The sequence below is a fragment of the Melospiza georgiana genome, chromosome 3 (assembly GCF_028018845.1).
Source record: "Melospiza georgiana isolate bMelGeo1 chromosome 3, bMelGeo1.pri, whole genome shotgun sequence".
NCBI lineage: Eukaryota > Metazoa > Chordata > Aves > Passeriformes > Passerellidae > Melospiza > Melospiza georgiana.
This window is the reverse complement of record NC_080432.1, coordinates 114,911,539-114,918,907: the sequence shown is the minus strand read 5'-3', so window position 1 is coordinate 114,918,907 and position 7,369 is coordinate 114,911,539.

The window sequence follows — 7,369 nt, the reverse complement described above, 5'->3', positions numbered from 1 at the left end:
AAAAGCCAGGTTCCAGAGTTTTATATCACTCACACTGCTATAGACCAATCTTACCTGTCACTGAAGTTAGTGTAACTTTGATGTGAACTCACTGATTTCAAAACAAAATGTGGCCAAGGAAAACTGTCTCCTCACTGGTCAGAAGTATGTGGAATTCCTTTGGAGAACAATATGCAGCTACAGGTGAAAAGAAGCAGTTATTGAAGCAGCCTGATTAATGTGACCTAACTGTCAGCAAAGCGGGGTTATCACACATATCTGCATGCTAGGCAGATGTAGCAGCAAAAAACATAAGCAAATGTAGTTTTAAAACAATCTTATTATTTCAGCCGCCTTGTCAGCTCTTCTGGCTTTGCGCCATCTGGATACAGACAGACACCATTTGAAATCAAAGCTACAACTTTCTGAGAATTGTGTAATTCCCTATGAACAGCAAAACTGAAGGTGAGAAAAAGGTAAGGTATAGACAATACAGCATACCCGATGGCATCATCGGTAATTGCACCAAAGAGCAAAAAAACTATAAAGTGACTGTGACAGTACCCAGAGCTCAGTGAGGATGTGCAGAAGAAGGCAGTCCAAACATCTCCTACCTGACTGTAGGTTACTGTCTCAACTGTAAGTCAAACTTGCTCAGGAACAACTCCCAGCCCCCTAGAAAAGTCAGGTGTAAAGCTAATGGGGCAAGAGGTAAAGACCTCTCCATTCTCACAAAAGAATGAAGAATTTTTGTTCCCTTAAAAAACTAATATTATCCAGATACTTGATTTTTTCTTTAATATCCAGATAAACAAATTTCGAAAGCTTTAAGTGGCGTTACTCATCGTAAGTTTGATATCTTAGCAGGTGCATAAAAACACCAATTCCAGGGGTTCACATCAGGTAAGGCTCAGGCTCACAGCCCGTGGTAATTGCAAGAGTGTGTGAAGGACTGTTAAGAGAGCTCAGGACCTACTGTGCCTTGACCAGTGTCCAGCCCCATTACTTATGTGCATCTAAACACTGCTCTGACTTCTATGAGGATTGTACAAGTGGGAGAATTGCAACAGTGACTCTCAAAGTGACACAGTGACAGAAGCATACCCAGGGGGAGCCCAGGGCACATCAATAGGGAATTCAGAGCAGAAATCAGTGAGAATGTACAAGCTACACCTAAAAATATGCATAGATTTCAGTAGGTTAGAATAGGCTGTAATGAATTATGTAACTGTCATGAATTCTTGCCAAAAAGCCCCAACTAGCATAATATTGTTGCAATTATGTCAATTCACAGGAGATAAGAGACTGGCCCTCTGTAAACAGTGTTTCGTGCATGAAGCTGTATTATCTCTACATTCCATTTATCTGAGACTACTGAATTTATGAGGAAATTATGTATGTAGACACATACATATGCATATTTGACAAATAAATGTACTGAAAAGTCTCGGTATGAACAGATACGGTACAGTACTTGTTTTGAAAGAAAAGTATCTTAAATAACCTCCTAGTGAATCCAAATTCAGATGAAGCTCTTGCCAGCTGCCAGCAGTTACTAACAGGTACAGCAGAGGCAGTGCAGACTTAAAGCTATGTTCTGATTTCGGCAGGAAGGAATGTGACAAACCAGGGTACTTTGCTGAGCCTGATTAAGCACCTAAAATCTAGCTTGATTACACTACAGCTGGCTATCTGCAAGGCACATTACCCGGCAGGACAAAGAGGCAGGAACACCAGTAAAGCCCCCCTGTTTCTCTCTGAGAGAGGAAAGCCTTTGCATAGGCATGCCAGGAGAAAACCCTGAGAGCACTGACTTGCCAATCACAGGGGCAAAGCCAAGGCCGGGCTGGGGGAAGGAAGAGGGGACTGGGGCAGTATTGGAAAAACAGCACACCACAACAGGGCAGGGCTGCTGGCAGCAAAGGCTGGCACGGTCCTGCAGGGCACCAGCCAGCTCTCAAAGCGGGCCATAATCCTACAGGACCTGCCAGCACTTCAGAGTACAACGAGGGCGTTTTCAGCTCACCAAATGAGAAGGTGACTTCATTCTCTCTCAGCCTGCCATGTCCTTTGATAGTAAATTTTAAGAAGCACACAATGGCAAAGTTTTGGGTGGTTTTGTTTTGGTATTTCTGTTTGTTTGTTTGTTTGTTTGTTTGCTTGTTGTGTAGCAACATTCATTGACAAGCCTGTGACCATTTGGGGGAAAAACAAACTCCCACTACCCATATGGGATGATTAGAAAGATATATGTTAACAATGAAGAAGCGAAGAGTAGATCTTTTTCTTCTAGAATATCCTTGGTAGATGCCCTGGGTCTGGTAGACTACCTTTTTTTGTTTGTTTGTTTGTTTGCTTGCTTGTTTTGTTTTGTTTTGTTTTTTGTTTTTGTTTTTTTAACGCTGGAAATTCACTTAGGTAGGTGGATTTCTTACTGTGGGGCTTACTGCAGTAATACAGCAGGTATAGAAATTTTTCTGGTAGTGTACAAATGAAACAAGTGAAAGAAATACAAAATCATACCACCTCACAGAGAGCATAAATCTGAATTATTTGGTTTTAAGGTTCAATCGGCCGTATTTATTTATTAATTTCCATTCCCGTAACATTATTTGTATATTTGGTTATATTTGAAAATGTATAAGATTAAGATGTAAAATGTAATAAAGAAAATACTTTACAAGTTTAAGGAAATAGAACATGTTAATTCATGTATCACAACAGAAGATGCAGTTAATTCACGTATCACAGATGATACATTAATGTTTTGAATTGTACTATTAGAAGGGAAAAAACAAAGTTTCAAATAAATTGGTACCAGACAGTCTTTTTAGTCCACCCAAAGAAGACTGTTAAGACCAAAATAATTAGAGTGCAAGGCAGACATCTGTCTCAGTCTAGTTTTGAGATAGAAAACAAAGTGTATTAGAAAATAAATGGTTAATTTAATCATAAACCCAAGGAAATTATAGGATGCTCAAAGATATGTAGTATGAGTAGAAATATATTTGTTACCTATCAGATAAATTGTACACAACTATGTAGTGAAAGATTATTCAGGGTAGCCAGAATTAAGAAAGGTTATGCATTGGATTAGAAACCCTAACTCTAAGCAACTGAACAACACAATGACAGATGAATTACTGTAGACAGCTGCCATATTATTCATGAGAAAGAAGGAGCAAACAAAAAATTGATGTGCAAGAAACCACACCCCACTGCACCATTTAGCTCTTTTTATCACTCCAGCTCAAATAACCTTCTCAAGAAAAAACACGTGCAAAAGGACAAATAAAGTATTTCTTGAAAATAAGTGCTTTTACCTGAAACAGCATGAAAGATACTTAGTGTTAAGAGTGTCACTCTCATTCAGCTGGAGTATCACCTAGCTCTCATCTAGATCAATGGAACCACTTACATCAGGAAAACATTAGCTGAACCCAGGCCTTAGATGGGAAACAACCAAGAGTTTGCTTGGCACATGCATGTGAAATTATTTTAATTAAAAGAAAAATAAACTGTTCAGTGGTGTAGGGGGTGAGATTATCCATTTGTGGTGCACGTTTTCATGGGTATAGAGATAGCTGATCTGGTTGCATGAAGGAAGAAAGGGGACCAGAGGCAATATTGCAATACTGTGATTTATATTTGTCATATTTACTGAGCCAGGCAGGGGTTAGCCTGCCCTTTAGGGTGCACTACAGCAAAGCCTCTTTTCTTCCTTATACAGCCATGTAGCTTAATTTCATAGGGGATTTGCATCATGGCTGCATTTGTATGAGAAGATGATTATTTTACACAAACCAGAATTGGCTGTAGAAAGACGGTTTGTTAGGTACTTCTATTAACCTTCGTACCACTACAGTAAATACTAAAGAAATCACACCCTGAAATTACAGTTGGCAAATTCAAGCCAAAAGGAAATGCATTCTGAATAAAGCATTACTTACCCATTAAACACACTACCATGTGCACTTTCATATTTAAAGGGGATAAAATATGCAAGGTCTTGTGATTAAATGTATCTGGCAAGCATCAAGTATCTAAGGACAAAACAAGCTTCAACAAATTAGTATGTGTATTACTTGCCAGAAATCTGGTTTACTTGCAGTGGATAATGAAAGCTCAGTTTTGGGGAGAGGTAAATCCACAGACCAAAGCAGAAGTGGCAGTACATCTGCATGGGAACTCAACAAGAGTATGAGAATACGTGAAAGATGACAAAGAGGGAAATCTGCAGAGGGTTGTACTCCCGAGAGATGCAATTCTTAAATTATTCTACTTCAAGGAACACCTTCTCCCATGCACTTTGGCAGCCTTCCTGTCAGTAGTGATGCTCCACATCACTACACTTCCTGGATCTAGAGGTGAAAGCACTGGAACTCCTGCCATTGCAATCTGCAGTTTCTCTTTCAGAACTAAATAAGGGTTATTGCATCTGTTCTTTTATCCTTTCCCCTCCTACCTCCTAACACAGAAGGAGGATTGAGAGAAGAGATGCTTTCATGCTCTTTCACAGAAGGAAGTTGAGAGATTGAGACTGACTGTAAGAGGAGGTAATATATGGAAACAGGAAATCTACTGGGTCTGATTTTTCACCTCAGCTGGGCTGAAAGAAGAATCCAGGACCGTCACAGATGGAAGCGATCAGATGTCACTTGTGCTGAATAAGAACAGGAAGATACTAACCTCACTGGAGCATATTGCTAGAGTTTATCTGTCGCTTACAACTAATTAACTAAAATACAAATTAGCTGCCCTTATGGTCAGGCTCTTCTGTGCGCAATTTTTAGTATGACAAACATCCTAGGAAAAATTGAAACTTTAAATCTTACAAAGAATTGAAGTCAACAAGGAGCTTAGAGGTGCAGATACTCGTTGTTGCCTCCAAACACAAAGACACTCTTTTAATTCATAGGGGAGAAAGGCAAATTATCTCCTTTCAGAATATCTCCAGATGCTATCACAGGATGATGGCACTGGCCTGTCCTGCTCGAGCTTCCCAGGGGAAGGTCTGCAGCACAATGTGATATACTAAAAGACTCTGAAGAATGATCAACAAAGAGACAGTATGCTCTCCAAAGGCTCTTGTTGCTCAGTAAAGCAGTTTCCAAATTCAGGTTTATCAGGGGAAGCAGTCTCACAGGACCCAAATGCAGCATGCTTTTGGACCCTCTACAACTCTGCTCTTGTTCCTCAGCAAAGGCAAAAGCTTTTTTTGTTCACTGTATGTTTAATGTGAATTTAATTTGCGCTGTTCTATAGAATGTATTTCATTTCCATTAAATGGCAAGATGATACCCCATCCTACCTCTATTTCTGTACTGTTTCTCAAAGTGTATTGAAAATTCATAGATTTGGAAAACATGATCTATGTATCTATTTAGCACAGTACAACTTTAAATCTCCCAAAAGAAAATTTGACAGTGAATTTTTATTACCATTCTGATATAAGTAAAGACTTTAAAGTGTGAAGCTTAACGGCACTATTTTTGATTAGAGTTAACTAAAATAGTTTTTAAAAATCCAAAACGAAACTGGCATTTTAACTAGAAAAAGAACTTTTTATATGAGCATGCTTTTCAAAAAAGCCAGTCCCTATTCTCTGCAATTTCTTTATGAACCAATAATATTTATTTAATACATTGTCTTCTTTACTATAATAGAGTTACTCTGACTTTTAAATCCACCAGATTATCTGAAATTGACAGTGTATGAAAAATCCATCTCTGGTCAAGATTTGGAATGTAGGTGCCAGTACATCTGCAAAACTAAATGCATAGTCTGATATAATGATTTATTATGCAACTTACAAGTGAAGTGTGACAAAGACACTGAATTTTATAATAAAAAGTATACAAAAAATTGACAAAAATTTCACAAAAAAATGTATTATGTATTTAATAGAAAATCTTGTGCATGGATAAAAACAGCTCAGGGATTACTTAGATTAGGCCAAAAACTCAGGGTTTAGAATATCTTCTTTTATTATTTAAAACTAATTTCTTCTTTTGCTACTGTAAAACAGAGTTCAAGGATTGTTTTCTTTTTTTTTCAAAGCCAGTCTTAAGGATCACTGTTCTGTGGACTGAAGCAAGACTCAACTTGATTTACAGAAATGATGTCTGAGACAAACCTTCAACAGCTTTTTGAAACTATTGAAATTTCACTTCAGGCCTGCACAAAGTCAGAAAGAAAGAATGAATAAATCCTGCAAGAAGAAAATCAGCGAAAACAGAACTTTGTAATAACTTTCAAATTATGCTCATTTCCTCACATACGCTTGTGTAGCCCTTTAATCCCATATTTCTTGTGCCACAATTTCAGACCAAGTTTTGGTGAAGATAGAGTTGGTCAGTTTTAAGGAGGAGGAAATTATTTAAGTATTTTTCCAAAGTCTGGTTAGAGCTTTGCAATCCAGCATAGAGAATCTCAGCTAGCACGAAGTTAGTACCAGCATAGGGTAGCTTGGTAACGTCAAGAAAATCATTCTAACTACAAGTAAAAATAAAAGAATCTGACCTACAGGAGAAAAAAAACAGAATAAAGAGACAATCTTGGATTACATTGTTTTTTCCCCATTAACCATTTATTTTGGTGGTATCTGAATAGTAACACATTGAATTGAATGAAATTCCCAATTCCTTTTTTACCCACTTTTTTTCTTCTTCTTTCTCAGAGGTTTTGTTACCAAATCTGAGGATTGTAGTCCATTTAGCCTGAGTATTTTTATTCAGTTGTATTATATCTCTTTTCTGTTTTTCTTTGCAGAAGATCTAACACAGCTGGACGAGATGCAATACAGGATGTGAATCCTACAGAATACAATGAAGTATTAGAAAACACTAAAAATAAACAGAGAAAATGGAATAATCAAATTCACTAAAAAAGATTTCAAATTCTTCATCAATTTCACAAAGATTTAATGTGTGAGAAGCACAAAACAACACCCCCAACACTAAGAGACACTCTCGGTGTATAGGGAATGTTTTGGTGTAACAGTGAATACATCGATGACTGTTTTAACAAAGCAGTACATATAATATGTCATCTTTATCTTCATTTACAGTTATCAGGAAGACAGGGAATTTAAAATGGATTGAGGAAGAACAATATAGACTTCTTTTTTTTTAATCTTTTATTTAATTTTGTTATACGCTCACACATCCTTTGTGTGGTTTACATATAAATTTACATAACTTTGAGAATACTTGCATATGTGCATGATCTGATACATATATCATACACATACAATATTAGATTATATAAAATGGTACAGTATAATCTGTATAAATGCAGGTGACATTGAAAATAATTGTCTGGCCTAATAATATATGCAAGACAGGAAGACACCTCGTTACCATTTAAACCTTTCTCCTGTAAATATTTC